The sequence below is a fragment of the Oryctolagus cuniculus genome, chromosome 3 (genome assembly GCF_051225735.1).
Source record: "Oryctolagus cuniculus isolate XC-2025 breed Fujian yellow rabbit chromosome 3, ASM5122573v1, whole genome shotgun sequence".
NCBI lineage: Eukaryota > Metazoa > Chordata > Mammalia > Lagomorpha > Leporidae > Oryctolagus > Oryctolagus cuniculus.
In genome coordinates, this window is record NC_142869.1 from 48502415 (window position 1) to 48527291 (window position 24877).

The 24877-nt window shown below is 40.5% G+C and overlaps 1 long non-coding RNA gene across 1 annotated transcript; it reads right to left on the reverse strand.

Moving 5' to 3' along the window:
• Window positions 1–845: 845 nt before the first annotated feature.
• On the reverse strand, window positions 846–24434 carry LOC108176872 (uncharacterized). The gene is made up of 3 exons (XR_011387183.2): window positions 23627–24434; window positions 22840–22976; window positions 846–1894 (listed from the first exon to the last, which is right to left on the reverse strand). It is a non-coding gene; the product is annotated as an uncharacterized LOC108176872 (long non-coding RNA).
• Between the last annotated feature and the right edge of the window lie 443 nt (window positions 24435–24877).

Below are 24877 nucleotides of genomic sequence, written 5' to 3' on the forward strand. Positions count from 1 at the left end.
TCCACTTCTGATCCAGCTCCCTGTTAATGCACTTGCGAAAACAGCCAAAAATGGCCCAAGCTCTTAGGCCTCAGAATCCACATGGAAGACCTCAATGGAGTCCCAGGCTCCTGGCCCAGCCCTAGCTCTTGCAGCCATTTGGGTAGTGAACCAGCAGATAAAAGATCTGTGTGTCTGTTTCTCCTTCTCTCCTTAATTCTGCCTTTCAAATAAATAAATTTTATTTAAAAATATTTTGGTTCACCTTCTGAGAAAGACAGACTGAAGATGCTTTATTTACAACAAATGTGGGCACTCAGGGGCCAACATTGTGGCACAGCAGGTTAAGCTACTGCTTGCAACACTGGTGTCCCATATCAGAGAGCCCATTTGAGCCCTGGCTACTCCATTCCTGATGCAGTTTCATAATAATGTACCAGGGAAGTCAACAGATGATGGCCCAAATACCTGGGCCCCTGCCACCCATGTGGGAGCCAGGATATAGTTCCTGGCTCCTGGCTTTGGCCTGGCCCATCCAGGGCTGTTGCAACCATTTTAGGAATGAACCCCTGGATAGAAGATCTTGTTCTCACTGTCTGTATGAGTCTCTCTTTGCCTTTCAAATAAATAATTAAAAAAAAAAACTTGGGGCACTCAAGGGTCATGTCTACTCCATCTTCTTCCAGTGCAAAATAAAATGGACTATTTTGTCCACACACAGAACAGTCACCCACTACCTCCTCCCACTGTCATGGATGTCCTTACTCCTCCAGAACTTCGTTCCTCCAGTCCAGATGAGTTTCAGTTTTGTCAATGAAATGAAAGCTTTTTTTTCAATGTTAAAAGAAGCCATGACTCCTACCTATCAATAATTGTAGTTTTTGTTTTTATTGAACAAGATAATACAAAATAACAGGCTGCTGTGAATTCAATACTATGTTTTAAAGGAAAATGTGTGTTTCGTTCACTGTGATGATATCAATATACTTTTGGGGGAAAATCAATGTGTATGCATGCAAAGCATATTTAGGTTTCATCTACATTTGGATTCACACCATCTTCCCAGCCAGACCGCCTCCCTCCCTTTTCTCACAGTCGGAAACAACCAATGCGACGTCTGTGCATCGGATTAAGGCAGTCTCTCAGGGGTCCCCACAGGCCACCTCCCCTTGGTACTGAGGCTGCCTTTAGGACGTGCAGAGGCAGACCACAAGGCATCTGCCTGGTACAGATTCATCCATGCCCCTCTCGAGCACCTCCTCTCTCCACCTCCTCTCCCAGCACTGTGCTAGACCTCCCTTAGCATGATTCCTGGGGACTTCCACGCCCACCCACTCCTGCAATCACACTTGTCAGAACTCCGTTCCTTTCCTATAAAGCTGAAGTCTCTCAGCTTCAAATTTCCCCAAGATAATACTGTAAGGTGTTAGTTGCTTCTCAACTCTAGCTACATAATAAAATCATCTAGGGAATTTTTTTTTTAAGCTATGGGTGTCTGAGTCCCACCTTAAGTCAACTCAATGAGATTCTGTAGGGAAAAGGAAACTCCCACACACAATTATTTTTTTAAAAGTTTCAGGAGCTCCCTCTGGGTCTCCCACATGGGTGCAGGAGCCCAAGGACTTGAGCCATCTTCTACTGCTTTCCCAGTCCATAGCAGAGAGCTGGATCGGAAGTGGAACAGCCAGGACTAGAACCAGAGCCCATATGGGAGGCCGGTGCTTCAGGCCAAAGCGTTAACCCGCTGCACCACAGAACCGGCACCAAGGATTCATTTTCAATGCAATTCATTCACTTAGCGGCAGTCAGTGCTGGTTGTTGCAGGGGGTCCTCTCTTTCCACAGGGCTCCTTGAGTGTCCTCATGGTTGGTGGATGGATTCACCAGGGCTGTCAATCATTGGAAGATCCAGTGACCTAAGAGAACAGGAAGAAGCAACAGGGCTTTGTATGACCTGGTCTCAGAAAGTCTATGCCATCACCAGGCAGTACTCCATCGACCACACAGATCAGTCCTGATTCAAAAACTGAGGGAACTAAAACAGTTCTTAAATAGAACATGTAGGGGGCCAGTGCTGTGGCTCACTTGGCTAATCCTCCACCTCTGGCGCTGGCATCCCATATGGGCGTCGGGTTCTGTCCCGGTTGCTCCTCTTCCGGTCCAGCTCTCTGCTGTGGCCAGGGAGGGCAGTGGAGGATGGCCCAAGTGCCTGGGCCCTGCACCCACATGGGAGACTAGAAGGAAGCACCTGGCTCCAGGCTTCAGATCAGCATAGCTTCAGCCATAGCAGCCATTTGGGGGGTGAATCAACAGAAGGAAGACCTTTCTCTCTGTCTCTCTCTCTCACTGTCTGACTATCTGTCAAATAAAATTATACACACACACACACACACATATATATATATATAACATTTAGGTCCTTGAAAATATCTTGGTGGCTAGCTACCCACCTCCTGTTTTCACAAACCATCCTCTGAACACTCCCATCACCATTCACTCTCATCAAAACTTGACTTTCCAGGGCCAGTGCTGTGGTATGGTAGGTTAAGCATCCACCTGTGATGCCGGCATCCCATATGGGTGCCAGTTCAAGTCCCAGCTGCTTCACTTCCAATCCAGCTCTCTGCTACGGCCTGGGAAAGCAGCAGAGGATGGCCCAAGTGCTTGGGCCCCTGCACCCATGTGGGAGACTGGGAAGAAGCTCTTGGCTCCTGGCTTTGGATCGGCACAGCTCCTAGAGTTACGGCAATTGGGGAGTGAAAGAGCGGATGGAAGACTTCTCTCTCTGTCTCTCCCTCCCTCTCCCTTTTTTCTAAAACTCTTGGTTTTGAGCCTCACACCATCCAATGACATCACACATCAGCAGCCCCCAAATTTCTGTGGATGACAGTTCCTGACTCTCAGGCATGTTCTCCGATACTACTCCTACCCTAATTCCCAGAGCTCTGGGCACGTGAGTAGAACATTATTTCCACACCCAGACCTCTCAACTCCTTGAACTTCTCATCTCCATTGATCAGGCCAACCATTCCCCACACCCTCTAAACCCAGGCTCATCGCCCTGGACCACATCATCAACAATAAATGCAACCCATTTTGTGACTTTCATGCTTCTTTGCTCTGACCTTCACCTTCAATCTCTTCTGCCCACTCTCCCTACTATCCAATTCCCAGTAATATTTCAGGCTCACTAGGACCACCAATCCATTTATCTACTACCATTCATCATGCCTCCCTCCATGATGTTATCATTCTCTTACTTATGAAGATTAAATTCCGTTGCTGACCTCAAGAGTTACACACACACACACACACACACACACACACACGACTGTTTTGCCTCTCTTAGGTTAAAATCCAAACTGGAGAAAGAAAATACACAGTCATACTAAATGGTCTCACTTTCAGCAGGCTATAAATGCTACCAAGCAGGCACATTTATTCCCCAAGGCTATTCACTTTCCCATTGACATGGAGATTTTCACACTTTTACTCTTCTCCAACTTCCCAAACTCCCTCCCTGTCTTTTTTTCTTTTTTTTTTTTTTTAAAGAGATTTTATTTGTTTATTTGCAAGGTAGAGTACAGACAGAGAAAGGGAGAGACAGAGAGAGAGGTCTTCCATCCACTGGTTCACTCTCCAAATGGCCACAACAGCCAGAGCTGGGCTGATCTGAAGCCAGGAGCTTCTTCTGGGTCTCCCACATGGGTGCAGGGTCTCAAACACTTGAGCCATCTTCTGCTGCTTTCCCAGGCCATAGCAGAGAGCTGGATCAGAAGAGGAACAGCCAGGACATGAACCGGCGCCCATATGGGATGCCGGCGCCACAGGGAAAGGCTAACTTACTATGCCACAATGCTGGGCTCCCTGCCTTCATACTTCTACTTCACTGGGAAAATTAAAGCAATTTGAAGAGAACTTCCACAGACTTCCCCCCGCACCGTGTTTTCCCACCTCTCAGCATCTGCATCCACATACTCTGCCTTCACACGTTTTACTATTCACGATCCTACCCAAAGCCAATCCTTCCTTTCTGAACACAAATTCAGTGACCTATCTGCTATATTGCCCTAACTTCCAGACAGCAGCAACCCTTACACTACCAATAACATTTTTTAAATTTTCCAGCTTAATAAAATAATTATGTATTTGCACTAAGTAATGGATTATTAGCACATATAACATGTTCTTATGCTTCTTTGCTGAATTAGCTCTGAACTGAAGGTGTATCCTATGCCTCCAAACCTTCTGCATTGTGGTTTAGTCTCTCTGCTTTCTTAGGGCTCTTAACTTTCTCTTTGCTACCATTAGCAACACTAGCAGATGATTTTCTCTAATAGCCCCTTTTACTCAAAGAAACAAAGTTTTGATCACTTCAGGAGAGCTGGTTGCATGATAATCAGCAGGGAACAACACAGCCAAGCTTAAATTCAGAGGCTGCTACTGGCCCCCTCCATACTTCTGACTCATCTTCACTCATCAGTATTGCAAAACCTGCAATCAAAATTCACTCCTCAGCAAAACTGCAAATCGCTCTATATGTTGCTGGAAAATAGTAAGAACTACATGAGTACAAGCCTCAAATTCCAGTAATCTGCTGTAATTGCACACAGTCACTACAACAGACATCACGAAATGAGGGAAAGGAATCAGATGAAGACAAAAAAATGTATGGAAATCCAACCAGCAAGGCATTCAGTACTTAGAGTGAGAATTTTTTTCTGCTTTGGGCAACCCTCTACTCTTCCAGGTGGTGGCAGTAGGAAAGTAGCAAAAACAGTGATGAAACCTGCCAAAGTAAAATGTTTAGACATTTCAACTCTGATTCTTACAGAGTGCGTCAGAATTCACACAAACTCACTTATGAGGGAACCAGCAGGATGATAAGCTCACCCTCCAAGGAGCATTTGGAGAACTGAGTATTTATAGAAATTGAGACAAGAAGGGTGGAGTAGGATTGCTAGGTTAGAAACAAACTTGTTGAGAATCTATAGTGCAATAGAACCATAGCCTTTGAGTTTGAATTTCCACTAGAAAGAACTCATTGGCGCCTCTGTCTTAACATGTAACTCACAGAATTAAGGCTAGAATCAATAGCAAATAATATGTAAACAAAAGAATATTACCCCACCACCACCACCACCCAATTAAGTAATCTTTGAGTGGACCTGTTAGACAATGTTGCAGTAGTACACAGGACACATTGCCATCTCTTTGCATTATTTCCATTTTTATGTGTTTTTTTCATTTATTTATTTATTCATTTGTGGTTTTTTTTGTTTTTTTGTTTTTTGTTTTTACAAAACTAAAGTAGAAGAGTGTCCTCTTTGAGAACTACCTTTGGAGAAATACACTATTTTGGTTTTTAAAGACTTCTTTATTTATTTTGAAAGTCAAAGTTAGAGAGAGAGGGGGAGAGACAGAGAGAGAGAGAGAGAGGGAGGGAGAGAGAGAAGGAGATCTTCCAACTGTTGGTTCTCTTTCCAGATAACCACAACAAGCAGGAGTCAGCCAGGAGTAGCAGCTTCATCCAGGTCTCCCGCGTGGTGGCAGGGGCCCAGACACTTGGGCCATCTTCCACAGCTCATTTTATTTAGTAATAGAGTATTTTTCTCAAATAATGTATTTCTTCTATAAAACAAGTACATAACTAAGGACTGGATGAATCCTATATTTCAATCTGATTTGTAGATTCTCTGTACTCAATACCTCATCTGTCTTTTAGAAATGGAAAGCACCTTATTGGGGAGCCTTGGAATAAAATGGTGTTCAGAAAGGTAAAACAATTTTCCCAAGGTCACATTGTGAGTCTGAAATGGAGATCAAGCAAAACCTGAAAAAGAAGAAAAACATATGGACCTATAACAGCTGTAGTAATTCCAAATTCCTGTGGTTGACTTATCAATCACCATAACCCTCAAATAATGCTGATAAGCCACACTATCTGCTTTATAGCCATGAGCTAAAGATGAAGGCTGTGAGGGACTTTTTGACCCTTTGTAGGGTAGGGAGAAAGAACAGTATGTTTTCCTTGTCCATCACAAGGATCCTGGCGGACCTTCCTATAACAAAAGCAAGATGAACAAGAGAAAAAGCCTAACAAATTAATTTAATGTAAGTTTTAGGTGACATCGGATCCTTCAGAAATGAAGACCTAAACACCCAGGGGAAACTGTTTTTCTGGACAGTTGGATGCCAGTGTGATTAGACAAAAGGAGGTATGATCTAACAGTCAAACACCGGGGCCAATTTAGCGAGGCCGGCTTGATCACATTCTTCTTGGCTTCTTCATTCTTTCCTCTGGGTATAGAGCGAGATACCTGTCATGTGAGAGTTTGTCAGGGGAAAAGGGAGGCGGGAGGTCAGAAGCCACTGCCTTCTGCTTCTGCAGTTTTCTGAATTTCCTTCAACTTAACACTCAGCATGCCAAGGTGCCATACCTGTAAGGTGTTACGATTTGAGCCCCAACAGGAAGGAAGGAAGAGGAGAAAGCTGTTTAAATAGGCTCTTCTGAAATCATTTCATCCTTTGTCATTTTATTTTCTTCTTCTCTGATTTTTATGCCAAGTTTATTTTTCCCAAAGAGAAATCTGCCTCCTTGAGAAAGAGAAGCACTGTTTTAGAAAATAAGGCTGTATTGTTAAAAATAATCCAGTTTTAGAAAAGATGGTGTATATCATGAAACAAAAAAAAGTGAAAAGGGAATTTGACTACTGAATTATGTCCAAAAGCAGATTACAATGCCAGCTATTTCTCTGCTTTTTAATTCTTCTTATCTACAAATTGAATTTCAAATACAGGAAGGGCTAGTCCTGTTGAGAGAGTTTTGTTGCTTAAAGTCTTATGTCAGTCACAGTAATTATACATGGGCAATAGTATTCTTTCATCATGAATGTGTGGCATACTGATTTTCCTCTTATCACAGTACCTAGAATTATTCACTTAAAACCTGGGATTTGGCATCAGAAGATGAGGCTCAATGACTTTTCAAAAGTGGCTTGATTTTGCAGTCCCTCAAGTTTCTCAGAACAATAGGCTTCACACATTTTTAAATTAATTCAAATCTACATTAATTTGAGATGTATGTGTAAGCCACGTGGCACTTTTATATTTATGGAGATAGAGAAAAGCTGTCAGAAAAAAATAGAATAAGCCAAACTAGAATGTCAAAACTCTGAAAATTTTAGGAGTAGTTGTAATATCAAGAAAACAGCATTTCAGTTCTATTTCAAGTTTTAACCCCACAGTATCCTATAATTACATTAAATCCTATGGGTAGACTTCATGCTTACTACCCAACCTGGACTATTCAAAATAATTATTTCTGAAAAAACTCTGAATAAGAATTCAAAGTACTGAATAAAAAATCTTGTTAAATGGAAGCTTGATGACTCCTATTCAGTTATTCCTTCCTCAAGGTTAATAAATATTCACCTCTTAAAATAAATGAGTAAAAATACTGAACAGATGTTTCAATAAAATATAGATAGCTTAATCTAACTAAAACAGTATTTCCTGATACTTTTCTGAACACATTCAAGTGGTCATATATTCTCCTTTACTTTGACTAAATGTAAATTGAACAAGAGAAATATTACTGATTTGACACAGGTGAGTGACTGGAGTAGAGTTCTTGGTGGCACTGACCCTACACTATCATGTGAAAAATTGTAACCCTCAAAGGTGAAGGGTCCTTAGGATTGAGACGCCAACCCAGAAGTGGTCCAAGTGATTCCTAGAGCCCTTGGTCTCTGAGTAGACAGACAACACGTAGGCTGGAATTGCTTCCTGCCGTTCTGGAGGTAGAATACCTGATCTCTGGAAAAACTCCTTTGTTACTAATCAACTTTTAATTTTATTTTCCTCTAATGTGGGGAAACTTCAGCAGCTCCATTCCCCCAGAATGAGCAAAGTTTCTAAATGTTCTCAAAAATACGACAAGTGGACAACGATCCTGTTCTTACTTCTCGGCCTCTGAATGAAATCTGTGTGTACGGCTACGACTGGCAGAAAGAGGGAGATGAAATTCCCTAAGGTCCTGAAATTAAGAAACGTGCTTTGTTAAGTGGAAGTCATAGGTTCAAAAATGTCCTTTGGCCATTGAATCATGTCTGTGTTTCAGCTGACCTTTATTTCCCCCTTAGACCTCCTAAAAGTCACTGGAAATTTATATCTTCAGCAATGTGTATCATTTTAAAAATAAAATCCCTTGCCGGAAGTGAGACACAAAGTCACTGAGGCCACATTTTACCTACTCTAGTGAATTAATAGACTGAAATGACTGTAAGGTGCCACTGTCCTCGGCGTTCTTGAATTTCCTACATCAGGTGGGTGGATACACAGATTTATACGTGAAAGCTGGTGGAAATTAGCAGTGATTTTGGTTCAGGACATGAAAGATGTTAGCTAAATGCTACCTTTGAAGGTTTTGTTTGTCTACCAGCTTCACAAAGAAATGATAGGATAGAAAGGGCAGCGAAAAATGGGCTCTGTTAGATAAAGTAAAAAAAAGCCCTAAACTAGAAATGTCAGAGATAATCTTAGCCAAGGAGACATTCAAAAGCCAGGTGCCACTTCATCACCTTTCACCTTGCTGTCAGCACATACAGGTGCTTTCAAATGGAATTACACAAAAATTTATTTATGTGATTCTAAAAGGATGAAATATCACTATCTTGAGAGTTAATGCAATTTCCCAGAGTATGTATACATAACCTTAGGGATTTTAGATTAGAATATGATATGTGCTTGTTATTTCTAAGCAAAGCTACAGAAATGTTGTGCTTGATGATGAAACCGAGAAAATATGCTGGAACATGATATGCCCTAAAGACGTCATTTATAATGAAAACAGAAATATTCTGAGAATAAATACAATATATACTTTGGAGAAATAGAAGAAATAAATTCACAATCATGTAGATGGTCAATTGTGATGCTAGAAATTGAATTTACTAACTTATAAATGGCCTGTTCATTGTAAGTTCCAGAAGTCCTGGGTTTCCTTAGTATGTTCAGTCTCTTTGTCACTGCTTTTTATTGTTGTTTTAGCAAATAGAAAACATCTGATATGTAAAAGAATTGATATAGTAATGAGTATACTCTGTTAGAACAGTATTAGAAGCACATGTCCAAGATATAAAATAATAAATAAATAAAATAAAATAATAATAAATAATAAAATAAAATAAATCACTTAGAACATGTTTAAATTACTCAAGTTCTAGCTTTGAAAAAATGTAATCACATCAAGGAATACATACGTTATGAGGAAAGGGGGGCAAAGTAGTAAGCAGCCAACCACACGGATTTCATTTTTCCAGCCTCATCCTCCCAGGCTTACTAGAACTATGCCCCATTATTCCCTGAGAAGGGCTGCTGTTCTCCTTTTCATAGCTTATATGTAGCAAGGTCAAGCTCAAACCCACCAGACTTCTTTTCTTTGTAAGTAGCAAATCCCCTGTAACCAAGGCAACTGATCTTGACTCAAGTTACCTATTATACATTGGCATATTATCCAAGATTATATTTGCAGCCATACTGGATGCCTTTGATAACTTGAGAGCTCCAGACAATATTGAGAATCTTGGGAAAAGCTTTTCTAAATAGGAGGAGATACTGTATTCTATTTCAGAACAATTTTAGATTTATCATACAGTTGGAAAGATAATACAAAGAGTTTCAGTATACCCTTAGCCCATCACTACTAACTTACATTATCATAGTACATTTGCCAAAGTTAAAATGCAAATTAGTACATTATTACCCAACCTCAAGATTTGTTTGAATTTTACTATTTTTACATTAATATCCTCCTTGTGCTCCAGGATCCAGGCACCATATTTCATTTGCTCATCATGTCTCTGTTATCTCCTCTGGTCTGTAACAATACCCCATCACTTTCTTATTTCTTATGACCTTGGCAGTCTTGAAGAGTACCAGTGGGGTATCCTGTGTAATATCACCTGATCTTGGCCAGTCTTATTTTTCTCAAAATTACACTGGGGCTATAAGATTTTGAAAAAAAAAAAAAACAACAGCAGAAAGATAAAGTGTCCTTCTGCTTCACCTTATCAGATGATATCCAATATCCACAACATTTCTATCCATATAATCATTTTGCTAACATTAAATGCCAGATTTCTCCACTAAAAAGTCACTACTTCCTTCCCATAGTCTGCTATACTAAATCACTAAGCCAAGCCTACCCTCAAGACAGAGAGAGTTCTAGCTTCTTGAGTACATACATGAGTGTAAACTAAATGAAATTCATTTTTTTCTCATCAAAGAAACCTTTTATTTAAGGAATACAAACTTCATGCACTTCATAAGTACAATTTTAGGAATATAGTGATTTTTTTTCCACCATACCCGCCCTCCTCCTCCTCCCTCTCCTATTCCCAGCTCCATTCTCCACTAAGATCTATTTTTGATTAATTTTATACACAGAAGATGATCTATACTAAGTAAAAGTTGAACAAGCTACACGAAAAATACAAAAAAATATAAATAAACAAGCAACTGTTCCTCAAGAGTCAAGACAAGGACTGTTCAAAATCATTGCATCTTGAAGTTAATTTCACTCTTTTTTTTTTTTTTTTTGAAAACTTAATTAACTTTAAAGAAGCACCCAAGAATGATACATCTTTTGGGAGCACTTAGACATAGTTATAATACAACTCTCTGAGGACAGAGGTCCTACATGGGAAGTTAGTGCACAGTGACTCCTGTTGTTAATTTAACAATTAACATTCTTATGCATGATGTCAGTGATCACCCAAAGCTCTTGACATGAGCTGCCTAGGCTATGGAAGCCTTTTAAATCCACAAATTCTGTCAGCATTTAGGCAAGGCCAAAAGCAAAGTGGAAGTTCTCTCCTCTCTTCAGAGTACCTCCTTTGATGACCACTTCTTTCCACTGGGGTCTTATCCACCGAGGTCTTTCATGTAGGACATTTTTGCCACAGTGTCTTGGCTTCTCATGCCTGAAATGCTCTTATGGGCTTTTTAGCCAGACCAGAATGCCTTAAGGGCTGATTCTGAGGTCAAAGAGCTATTTAAAGTGATTGTCATTCTGTGAGTGCGCAGTGTGGACTGCTTCCCGTGTTGGAGCATTCACTCCTTTTTAATTCTATCTATTCTTATTACCAGATCCATCATTATATCCTTCTTATCACTTTAACACTTAAGGTGGTATTTTTATCACACAGCTTAAGGGTATTTGGGATTCCATGACAAGTTTTTCAACTGTACCCTTAGGGCCAGCGCAGTGGGTTAATGCCCTGGCCTGAAGTGCCAGCATCCCAAATGGGCTCCAGTTCAAGACCCAGCTGCTCCACTTCCAGTCCAGCTCTCTGCTATGGCCTGGGAAAGCAGTAGAAGACGGCCCAAATCCTTGGGCCCCTGCACCCACGTAGGAGACCCGGAAGAAGCTCCTGGCTCCTGACTTCAGATGGGCACAGCTCCGGCCATTGCAGCCAGTTGGGGAGTGAACCAGCAGATGAAAGACCTCTCTCTCTCTCTGTGTAACTCTGACTTTCAAATAAAATAAATAAATCTTAAAAAAAAAAAAAAAAAAAACAACTGTACCCTTAGAAGTAAGTCCATAAGAATGTCTGCAGAACTATACAGCTTTACAGTTACTAACTTCATACACTTCATAATTACAACTTTAGGAACATGGTGATTCTTCCCACCATGCCCACCCTTCCACCCATACTCTCAACCCCTCTTCCTCCTCCCTCTCTTATTCCACTCTTATTTTTTACTGAGATCTACTTTCAATTGACTTTATACAAATATGTTTAACTCTATGTTAAGTAAAGAGTTCAACAAATAGTGTGTATATATATATATATATATACATACACAAAACCTGTTCCTCAACAGTCAAGACAAGGGCTATTCAAGTCATTGCTTCTTAAAGTATCAATTTCACTACTACAGATTGCCTTTTAGGTGTTCTATTAGTTATCACAGGTCAAGGAGAACATGGTATTTGTCCCTTTGAGACTAGCTTATTTCACTAAGTATAATGTTTTCAGTATCATCCATTTTTTTGTAAATGACTGGATTTCATTTTTTTAAATGGAATTCATTTGTAAGAAAGATTTTGGCCCTGCCCATTTACTTACCGTTTATTCAATAATTTATTTCCATCTGTATATATCCATGTATATTTATTTTATACTTTGGGTCCTATTAGCATGCTATTTATTTTGTTGTGTTATTTTTGTTTTTTGTTTGTGGGTTTTTTTTTGTTTTTGTTTTTGTTTTGTGACAGGCAGAGTTAGACAGTGAGAGAGACAGAGAGAAAGGTCTTCCTTCCATTGGTTCACTCCCCTAATGGCCGCTATGGCTGGCACGCTGCGCGGATCTGAAGTCAGGAGCCCGGTGTTTCCGGGTCTCCCATGTGGGTACAGGACCCAAGCACTTGGGCCATCCTCCACTGCCTTCCTGGGCCACAGCAGAGAGCTGGAATGGAAGAGGAGCAACTGGGACTAGTATCTGGCCCCCCAACCGGGACTAGAACCTGGGGTGCCGGTGCCGCAGGCGGAGGATTAGCCAAGAAGCTGTGGCACCAGCCTATTTATTTTGTTATTCAAATTCTTCCAGCTCTTTTGGGCTGGCTTCTACATTATTCTAATATGATCCCTTTATTCCTTTCATCTTAAGTTTTTGGGTCTCTTTAAATTATACAATTATTCCCCTATGAATATCATCTAGTCTCTTGGCTTTAAAATAGTATCTTCATGCTAATGACTCCAAAATTTATAGCTCTAGCCCAGTTTTCTCCCTGGAACTCTTTTGTGTGCTCTTGTGCTTCTTTCTCATCTGCACTTGGATATCTAATAGGTGTTCTATCTTAAAAAGTCCAGATCAGAAATTCAGGTCTTCCCTTCAAGTCCCACTCTGTGTTCCCAATTATGCCAATGATAATTGATGCTACATGTTGCTTTGGCCATACCTTGCATTCACCCACCCATCCTATTGAATGGGGAAAATTTGGAAGCCTTCTCACCAAGATCTGGAACCAGACAAGGATGCCCACTCTCACCACTGATGTTCAATATAGTCCTGGAAGTTTTAGGCAGAGCCATTAGGCAAGAAAAAGAAATTAAAGGTATATAAATTGAGAAGGAGTAAGTCAAACTATCCCTGTTCACTGATGACATGATTCTTTATATAGTGGATCCAGAAAATTCCACTAAGAGGTTATAGGAACTCATAAAAGAGTTTGGTAAAATGGCAGGATATAAAATCAACCTGGAAAAATCAACAGCCTTTGTATACACAGAAAATGCCATGGCTGAGAAAGAACTTCAGCTGTCGATGACATTCACTATAGCTACAAAAAAAAATATCAAATACCTTGGAGTAAATTTAACCAAGGATGTCAAAGATCTCTATAATGAGAATTAGAAAACATTAAAGAAAGAAATAGAAGACACAAAAAAATGGAAAGATCTTCCATGCTCCTGGGTTGAAAGAATCAATATCACCAAAATGTCCATACTACCAAGAGCAATTTATAGATTCAATGCAATAACAATCAAAATACCAAGGACATTATTCTCAGATACAGAAAAAACAATGCTGAAATTCATATGGAAACACAGGAGACCCCAAATAGCTAAAACAATCTTATACAACAAAATAATGCATCACAATACCACATTTCAAGACATACTACAAAGCAGTTATAATCAAAACAGCCTGGTACTGTCACAAAAATAGATGGAAGCCCAATGGAACTGAATAAAAACTGCAAAAAGCAATCCACTCATCTACAACCAACTTATCTTTGACAAAGGAGCTAAAATCAATCCATTAAGCAAGTGCAGTCTCTTCAACAAATGGTGCTGGGAAAACTGGATTTCCACATGCAGAAGTATGAAGCAACACCCCTACCTTATCCCTTACATAAAAATCCACTCAAAATGAATCAAAGACCTAAATCTATGACCCAATACCATCAAATTATTAGGAAACATTGGGGAAAGCATGCAAGACATTGGCATAAGAAGAGTTCTTGGAAAAGATCCCAGAGACACAGGCAAGCAAAGCCAAAATTGACAAATGGGATTATATCAAATTGAGAAGCTTCTGCACTGCAAAAGAAACACTCAGCAAAGTGAAGAGATAACTGACAGAATGGGAGAAATTATTTGCAAACTATGCAACTAATAAAGGAATAATATCCAGAATATATAAAGAGCTCAAGAACCTCAACAAAACATTCTAGTTAAAAAATGGAAAAATGACTTAAACAGGCATTTTTCAAGAGAAGAAATCCAAATGGCCAACTGATACATGAAAAAAAAAAATGCTCAGGATCACCACCCATCAGGTAAATCCAAATCAAAACCACATGAGGATTCACCTCACCCCTGTTAGAATGGCTCTCATACAGAAGTCAACAAACAACAAATGATAGTGAGGATGTGAGGGAAAAGTACCCTAATCCACTATTGTGGGAATATATACTTCCACAACCACTGTGGAAGACTGCTTGGGAGATCTCTCAGAAATCTGCATATAGACCTACCATACAACCCAGCCATCCCACTCCTGGGAATTTACCCAAGAAAAAATGAAATCGGCATATGAAAGAGTTATTTGTACTCCCATGTTTATTGCAGCTAATTCAAAATAGCTAAGATATGGAATAAACCCAAATGTCCATCAACTAAAGACTGGATAAAGAAATTATGGGATATGTATACCATGGAATATTACACAGCAATAAACAAAATGAAATCCTGTCATTTACAACAAAATGGATGCAACTGGAAAACATTATACTTAGTGAAATAAGCCAGTCCCAAAAGGAAAAATACTATATGTTCTCCCTGATCTCTGGTAATTAATAGAGTACCTAAAAAGTAATCTACAGACGTGAAATTGACACTTTGAGATTTGATACCTTTGAACAGCCCTTGTCTTGATTTTGAGGAACAGTTTTTTTTATTCATACTATTTATTGAACTCTTCACTTAGCATAGTTATTCTTATGTGTAAAAAATTAATTGAAAATAGATCTTACTATAAAATAAGAATGGGAAGAGGAAGAAACATGGAAGAGCATGTCCCTAAAGTTGTATTTATGAAACACATGAAGTTTGTATATCTTCAGTAAAAGGTTTATGGGGAAAATTAAAAATAATAAAAATAAATGAATAAATGAATACAAGAAACCAAAATAAAAGGCCATGATAGTTGTGAAAGTTTGAAGTATGAATATTGACTGACTGTGATAAGAAAGCAGTGTCAATTTTTGTGGCCGGATAGTGTTTTTGTTTTTAAACTCCTATCTTTAGAGAATATCATTGATATTTAAAGATGAAATTATATGATGGAGCCGGCGCTGTGGTGTAGCAGGTAAAGCCACTGCCTGTGGTGCCGGCATCCCATATGAATGCTGGTTCAAGACTTGGCTGCTCCACTTCTGATCCAGCTCTCTGCTAAGGCCTGGGAGCGCAGTAGAAGATGGCCCAGGTCCTTGGGCCCCTGCACCCACATGGGAAGATGCAGAGGAAGCCCCTGGCTTCAGATGGGCACAACTCCGCCATTGCTACCAACTGGGAGTGAACCAGCAGATGGAAGACCTCTCTCTCTGTCTCTCCTTCTCTCTGTGTGTAACTCTGACTTTCAAATAAATAAATAAATCTTTTAAAAAAGGAAATTACATGATATCTGATATTTCCTTCAAAACAAACAAGGGAGAAAAAGGCATAGACGATGTGGGATTGCCTACGGATCATTAGTGGATTTGGATATTGAGTACATGTTGGCTCATGAGATGATTCTGACTACTTTATGACTATCCAAAATTTTCATAACAAAATGGAAATTTGTTTTATAAGTAAATAAAGCCCAAAGAGGAGACAGTATAGCCTGATTTAATTTTAAGAGTACAAATTTATGAGTCATCTGCCTACATTCAAATTTTAGCTCTGTGGAGCAAATACCTGAGCAGCCGTATTCTTAGTCTTCTAATCTGTAAATTAGAGAAAATAGAAACACTCAGCTCATTGGCGTGTCATAAAGATGACTCTGAGATAAGCCCCCAAAGTAGGCAAACATAATGCCAATGACCGATTTCAGAAAATCCTGAGAGTATCAGTTCTGAATTTTCCCCATATTGTTTATCAAAATCTCAGCACAGGCGATGACATTTTTAAAACTTCACCTGGAGATTTTGGTATGCTTGCTCCAGGGGCTCATGTTCCTGTAGAACCTGACTCAAGCAGTTTCATGGGGAAGCCCCCATGGCAAGAAGCCAAGAAGTCAGCAGCAGCTTGCTATGTGAGTGAGCCAGCTTGCACTGACTCATCCACCCCAGTTAAACCTTCACATGGTGCTGCCCAGGGAGTGAGTGACTCAGTCTCACGAGGGACCCTGGACCAGAATCATCCAGCCAAACCACCTTCCTGATGCGCGAAAGTACTAAGTGTTGTGGGAAATAATACATGCGCATTGTTATTTAAAGCCACAAGAGTGTAGGGTAATTTGTGAAACAACAATAGATACTAATACACGCATAAAATATGTGAACATTAAAATTCATTGGAAAATGTGAGTTAAGCTTTAAATGCTATTCTGGTTGCATTGCATAATTCTCAGGGAAATCTTTTGGAATGAACTTCAAAGAAGTCCCTCTAGAAAATCAGAATTGGTCAGGGTTAATCTGTAGACCAATTAGCACAGCACATTAAGTGTTGGCCCCCAGATCTTGCTTTCTTAGGATATACCATTCAGTTGTTTGAAAACATAGTAAATTTTTGAAAAATAAATATTTGATAAAAACTTATCTAATGTAAAACACAAGATGGAATATGGATTGGCAGCAACAAACTGTTCCTTGTGGCATATATATACATATATTTTTGGTTTGTGGTCAATTTTTTTTTCTCAAGTGATCCTGATATTTTTGTTGGAACCATCTGGCAATACTATTTCCAAACAGGCATTGAAAGCTCCAGTATGGAACATTGCATGGAGCTATGCAAATAAGGTCAGGGATAGTTAGAGCTATAAAAGATAATTGATGAAAACTTCAGTTGAACAGAAGGTCTTTCATTTGCTAAGTCCTATGATAGCTGCTTGAAACAGAAAACTCAGTTAAGTGTAGATTTTAAGAAAACTGGAAGAGTCTAAGAAGTCTTTTCAAGTATTAAAAGGTCAACACAAGGGACTGATCGATTCAAGACGCATGAGAAGAAGACCATGAAAATCGTGGACCACAAGAGCTAGGTGGACCAGAGAAGCAGACAAAGGTCAAACAGGACTGATAAGACTTCCCAACTCAGAAGAGACTGTGGGTTCAGTTCACAGCATCACTCTTGCGCTTTCTCTAATATAATTACAGTACTGAGTGCTAAGTCAACTCAACTTCAATTAATGCTCATTCCATGGGGGTCACTTTTATCATTCCCAGTGCTTTTGATAACTCTATAAAGTGCACTTGCAAAATATTATGTGGGAAAATATGTAAGGATATATTTCAAGATGTTCATGGAAAGTTGTATTAAAAGATCAGTTTGTTTTGGTGCAAAAAATTTTTGAAATCCGTGCATAGGTTTGTTTTTTTTGTTTGTTTGTTTGTTTTTGACAGGCAGAGTGGACAGTGAGAAAGAGAGAGACAGAGAGAAAGGTCTTCCTTTTGCCATTGGTTCACCCTCCAATGGCCGCCATGGCTGGCGTGCTGTGGCTGGCGCACCGCGCTGATCCGATGGCAGAAGCCAGGTACTTATCCTGGTCTCCCATGGGGTGCAGGGCCCAAGCACTTGGGCCATCCTCCACTGCACTCCCTGGCCACAGCAGAGAGCTGGCCTGGAAGAGGGGCAACCAGGACAGAATCTGGCGCCCCGACCGGGACTAGAACCCGTTGTGCTGGCGCCACAATGCGGAGGATTAGTCTATTGAGCCCAGGCGCTGGCCTTTTTTTTTTTTTTTTTTTTTTTTTTTTGAAATCCGTGCATAGGTTTTACATAACACAGGTTTTCCACAAACTGTTTTGATCGTTGAGTGACACTATAGTTAAATTTTTAAACTTTTGCAATTTGAAAAAGAGAGGACTATTTAACAGATACACATAACCTAAAATTATGAAGTCCCCCTTTAGAGAGATACCCTAGAGGAACACCTTGAACATGTGCCTAAGAATACATAAAGCATACCCTTTGCTGTCTTCCTTGTAACAGGCAATATTAGTAATGTTAATGAGAGTTTATTTCATTGCTCTTCATGGCAGCTTTTGCCTACTTGTTTTGTTTAGTTTTCAAATTATCTTTAGATCCAATTTGCCTAGCTCTAGGTGGGGAATCCATTGATATTTTAATAGTCTAGCTTTAAACATATATATTACCTTGAGAGAACTGACATTTCTATGAGGTTAAGCTATTTTATCCTCAAACACATAATATCTTTCCACTTGCTTACATTTGCTATTCTTTTTTGTTTTTATGGATTTTTTTCTCATAGAGTTTAGAGGGTCATCATCCCTTTCTCATTCTCAGACCATTGGTGTGGGAAAAGTGGAGCCTAATCTGATTGCTTGGGAAGAATGAGCACATGACCTGTATCCAGTCAAACAAAATAACAGTGCTGGATTCAAGAATGGACACACGTCCCCGCCTTGACCGGCGAGCATCAGTGTAAGAACTGTTTCTGGTTCCACAGGAGAGAGAGATGCTCTCTCTGCTGGCACTGCAAAGTTGGTAGAATATCAACCTTCAGCTGCTTGGAAAGAGCATAAATACCTAGCCAACAACTAGAGAAACACAAGTCAACTGCTAGAGGGAATCAGATTCTTGGCAATTTTTGCAAACCAGGATCTAGCTGTGCCTGATAATATGCCAAGATCAATATATTTATTTTCTCTGTTTAAGCCATTTCAAGGTGAATTTTTATTATTTATAACTGAAAGAGCCAGTATGAATAATACTGTTATTATTTTGGAATTCCATGTACAGCATGATTCCACTGTCACAGAGTCATTCCTGTCATCTACCTCAGGAACTTTCATCTCACTTCAGAGTTAAGCTCTTTTTTCTTTTTTTTTTTTTAAGATTTATTTATTTGAAAGGCAGAGTTAGAGAGAGAGAGAGAGGAGAGATTGAGGGAGAGAGAGATCTTCCATCCATTGATTCACTCTCCAAATGGCTGCAATGGCCAGGGCTAGGCCAGGCCAAACTAGGAGGCAGGAGCTTCTTCTGGGTCTCCCATGTGGGTGCAGGGGCCCAAGCACTTGGGCCATCCTCCGCTGCCTTCCCAGGCCATTAGCAGGGAGATGAATAGAAAGTGGAGCAGCTGGGACTCGAAGCAGCGCCCACATGGGATGCTGGCACTACAGGCAGAGGCTCACCTTTCTATGCCACAGCTCCGGCCTCCCAGAGTAAAAGTCTTGAGATAGAAGAGGGACACATGGGAGAGGTTCAAGCCCTTTTCTAACCATAGAGACCTCTGACTAGCAACCTACCCACATCATTCCAGAGTTTGTCTGAAAATTCTTTTGCTTCTGCAGCTGGGCAAGTGGCTCTGTGCTTAGGGCTATGCAATTAAACTTAGAGTAAGGATTTTTAGCTTCGAAAGAAATAGCCTCTTGAGATCTGTTTCTTTCCTCCCACTAGATGATGTTCTCTTGAGTGCAGCAGTCCTGACATGTCTGCCTCTTTTTTCTGAATACGAAGATCAGCCTCCTTGTTATTGCTTTGCAAAGCAGAGATACACTTTGTAACAGATTAAACACATACAAAGGACAAAAGAAAGGAAGCTGGGACTACTGTTTCTAAGCAGTTTAAATATGTGCAACCAAAAGCTACAAGATCTCTTTAATATACCTGTCCTCAGTTCACATATTCTGCTGCTTATTGCTGGAATCATAAAATGCAAAGATCCCGCAATACAACAAACGCAGCAAATGTGCAGAACACCGTTTCACAGCAGGGGCCTCAGCGTATCACAGCATGTGGCTCTGCCTCTCAGTGATGGGAAAAGCCTGTCGCAGTCTGACTTTCCAGCTGATGCTGCAGCCTTCTTCCATTCTGGATAAGCAATTTCTGTTCTTTGATTTTCCTTGTTGATTTCAGACATGGTTAATACAAATCTGGCTCAATCTAGCCATCTGAAGTTTCTGGAGAAATGACATTTCCATCCTTGGAAATCTAAAGTAAATTTGTAAATGTTCCTATCACGTTCTTATCACGTTATATATTCCAGCTATAATATGTGCATTGGCAAGTAACTGCCTTGTTTCTCTTCATCCATTCTAGAATGAAAGTTATGTTTATATAACATGTACTCCACAAAATCTATCAGAATCTTAAGAAACTTTAATCACTGCTTCCATACATTTGTTCTATCTTTAATCTTTAAGCATTTATTAAGTACTCAACTTCTTGATTTCTACACTAAAATTCATTTTTTTTCTCTCCACCCCCCCTCCCCGCTTCATTTCTTTCTCTTTATCATTTCCTTCCTTCCTTCTGCTTGTGAAATTTCCTTTGCCAAACCCTGGATTAATTTTCTGTGTGAATGTACATGTGTCTTGTGTTGATACAATTAAATCAATCTGTTACAGGTGCATTGACTTGGCCCTAGTTTTTGTTTACTGGGGAGTTTAGGATATCCCCACATACCTGCAGGAATGGTGGAGAAGATAAGCCAGGGTCCATTGCAACAGGCAAAGCAGAATTTCCTGAGAAAGAATTCATCCTAAGGGAAGAGTCAAGATGTAGTTGTAGGGTTGGGAACAGTGAGTCCTAGATGAAAGTTAGGCAATGAAAGAGTGAGAAAATGCTAAAGTTTTCAGAAGTTAGTGGGTCAGAACAGTTAGCACTGAAGCTACCAGTCTTAGCAGCATTGGAAGATGGCACCCTCCACCATGCCCATCTGACTGCTCTGGCCTGGACTTGGGTCAGACCCAACCGACCCTTCTGACTCCCTGGCAGAAAAGTACTTGGTTACAAAAAGCCATCAACAAGAAAAACTGACCATCACTGGACAGACATCCATGGACACTCACAGACGCATTTCCGTTTTGAGCCCCAGTGGCAATAGCAACCATCACAACATCCAAGGAGCAGAGAGAACTATCACCCAGCACTCAACATTAGAAGCTAGGAGGGATCAGATTGTGCCTGTCTTCCTAATTATTATTACCCCAGCATCTAGCACAGTACCAAACACAGAGGAGGCATACATTAAATATTTATGAGATGAATAAACTAGAAAATATCCACAGCACTGTTTCAACTGTAGGAATCAACTCCAAAGATTGTCTTTAAAAATGTATGAAGGCGATGTTTGTGAACACTTGTGAAATCAAGGTGACTGTGAACAGTCTCAAAGAGGCAGAACCAGCGTTTGACTGTAAGTAGAATCCTAATCAAGTACATCAGGCTCACATTTGGGAGAAAAACCACATGACTAGAAGATGACAAGCCAAAGAAACAGGAGAAAAAAACAGAATGCTTGAGGAAGAAAATGTTGACAAATAACTGTGCAAGTGTTGCCCAGGGGAGAAGAAATTTTGATTCAACACTAACATGTTGAGTTTCTTGGCAACAACATCCCTAGAGTATCTCAATGTATCCTCAGACAATTACTTGAATTAAATTATTCCTGAAGTTTGGGGTTCCCTGTTCACCAAACTTCTGCCAATCCAGGCATGCTTATCTCTAAAATGTGATGATTTGGTCTATAGGAGACAAGCATCTGAGAGTTTTGGTAATGCCAAGCTGCCCAAAGGGATGGCCCTCTTTCCACATGCTGGTAACTGGAATTTCTGAATTTCTGATCTGCAGTGCTGAGAACTATCTCTGCTCTGATGGTGGTGGCACTCCCAGGTGAATGCCGCAAGCTATGTAAATGGAGCATTGTCTAGCTAATCTTCCAGAACTGTCTTCTCTGCCCTGCCCTCTGCCTTTGCCAGTATCACCAAAGAAGAAAAATGGTCGACTTAGAAACCAGTGGTTTGAAGGAATACAAGAAAGACCCTGGAGTCTCCCAGAAATGTATGAAAAAAATTTTTTTTAATTCTGGATTTTTCTACTGAGCAAATAGAAGTAGAAAAAAAGAAACTACTTTGTGTCTGTCACTGTGACTCTATTTTGTTTTGTGCCAGTGTTTTCCAGAGACATCATATTTATCACAAATATGATGCCATCCAAAGTCACCTACTGTTTGTTTCTGTGTATCCCAAGTCATCAGTCACCTCCAACTTACCTGGCTCATCTTGCTCATTGGTTGTCTTTGTGCCTATGAAGTATTTCACATTGTAGACTACCAGCTCTTCCTGGCAACTTCTTCTTCATCAAGAACAATGGGATGGCACTATTCTGCCTCTCTCCCTGCCTCTCCAGCCCTTCACTATTTCTAATTCCTCCTCCCAAGGCTAACTCAAGTTTCAGTATTCAGATGTCCCTGTCTTTCCTCCCAGCAAGTCCTGACCCATTCTGATTATTCCAAACACACTCCACCAATATTCACTTACTGGTGAATATTCCTGACTGGTGTTCTGAATGTTAGATCCATGTTCACAGCGGACTACTGAACATTTAAGTGCTGGTCACCTCTCATCACTTCCAACAAGGTGCAGCAAAACATTTGCACTTCCTACTGCAAGGAACAAGATACACAAACCAAACCAGCCTAAACATAGATGGAAATTAATGAGTCATGTCCAGAGATAGAGTGAATTTCAGAATTCTGGCTTCTATTTTTATCTACTTCTTCTATTTCCTTCTAGGAGTTGCATTAAACCTTAAGCAAGGTTTTGTGCTGTCTTCGTTGGTTCATGCTGCTGAACAAAATACTTTAGAATAGATAATATATAAACGAAAAATGTATTTCTTACAGTTCTAGAAGCTGGGCCATAACAGAGATGCTGCAAAGTTCAATTTTCGGGTGAATACTTTCTGCTTCCAAGATGGTGCGTCTTGCTGCATTTTCACATATGGACGGAGCAAAAAGGAAAAGCTGGTTCACTTGAGCCTGTGTGTAAGGACAATATTCTCAGCAATGAAGACAGAGCCCTCATGATCTGACGACATTTTGAAAGCCCCACTTCTTTGTTTTTTTTTTTTAAGGACTTACGTACTTATTGGAAAGGCAGAGTTACAGAGAAGCAGAGGCAGAGAGAGAAAGAAAAGAGAGGAAGAGAGAGAGACTTCCTCCACTGGTTCACTCCCCAAATGGCCACAACAATCAGAGCTCGGCTGATCCGAAGCCAGGAGCCTGGAGCTTCTTCCCGGCCTCCCATGTGGGTGCAGGGGCCCAAGGACTTGGGCCATGCTCTGCTGCTTCCCCAGGCGCATTAGCGGGGAGCTGGATCAGAAGTGGATCAGCTGGGAGCCTAACCAGAGCCTATAACAGAGGCCAGCACAGCAGGCAGTGGCTTTACTCAGTATGCCACAGCACCAGCCCCAAAGTCCCACTTCTTAATACTATTGCCTTGAGGAGTAAGTTTCAAAATGGATTATGGAGAGACACAAATTCTCAAATCAGAACACATGGAAACATAGGATTATAGTAGTTCCAGGGCTCAAATGCATGTACAGATGGCCGAAGAAGACAGCCTCTCTCCCCCAGTCATGGAAGAGTCCTTCACGGCTTTATTCTGGCTGATTGGAATCAGCACCTACCTCTGGGTCATCTCTGTAGTCAGAGAAATGCTATGAGCTCTTGCTGTAGGGCATGGCTACAAGCTCATTCTTGAGTCAGCTACTTAAGCAATTCACATGGAGAACTGATTAGCATGATTAGCCAGGTTAGGACAAGGCAAGCCTTTGTTTGGAACAAAAGGTGTGGTCAATACCATCAACAGCATGGCTGCTCCAAAGTGGGAGAGCATAGAATGGATGTGGAACCTAGAGAAAAAGAAGAAGTCTATCAAGGGTATTCACAAAGATCCTGGACAACACATATTATGAAAAAGCTATCCATGGATTTCTTGTTTTTTTTTTTTTTTTTTTGCACCAGAATAAACTTATCTTTTCATTCCATTTTTCCATAAAGTTTTTGTAGTCCCTTTATCTATATTGCAGACAGCTAGTTTACTTCAAATGCATTTGAACCAGCTTCAATGATATAGTTCAAAAGTATATTCTTGGGCTGGCGCCGCGGCTCACTAGGCTAATCCTCCGCCTTGCGGGTTCCAGGCTAATCCTCTACCTAGCGGCGCCGGCACACCCGGTCGGGGCGCTGGATTCTGTCCTGGTTGCCCCTCTTCCAGGCCAGCTCTCTGCTGTGGCCAGGGAGTACACTGGAGGATGGCCCAAGTCCTTGGGCCCTGCACCCCATGGGAGACCAGGATAAGTACCTGGCTCCTGCCATCAGATCAGCGTGGTGCGCTGGCCACAGTGTGCCGGCCATGGCGGCCATTGGAGGGTGAACCAATGGCAAAGGAAGACCTTTCTCTCTGTCTCTCTCTCTCACTGTCCACTCTGTCAAAAAGTAAATAAAAAATAAAAAAAATAAAAAAAGTATATTCTCTATGTCTCTAACTTCCAACAGTATACCAGACATAATTTAATCATTTAATGATGATTTGAGGTCATCAAGATATACACTTATTACTGTAACAATTATAATACAGTGACTGACCCCAGGAGTTACTGAGCTGTGCATGGTTGTGGCCCATTAAATAAATGCCTCCAGAACACTATGCATTTTAACAAATTGTTCTACTTTTTACGACTTTTCTTTCTCTTCCCTTTCTCTAAATTGCCAGTTCTAATCTACAGTGGAATTGGGAACCAGATAATGAACCTTTTAAAACTGCATATAAATTAAAAGTAAAAATGAAATTGCCTGAGAGAAAATATGCCAAAATGTGAACTATGCTTGCCTCTGGTTAGGGGCATTAACTTTTTTTTTCCTTCCTCATTATTTTT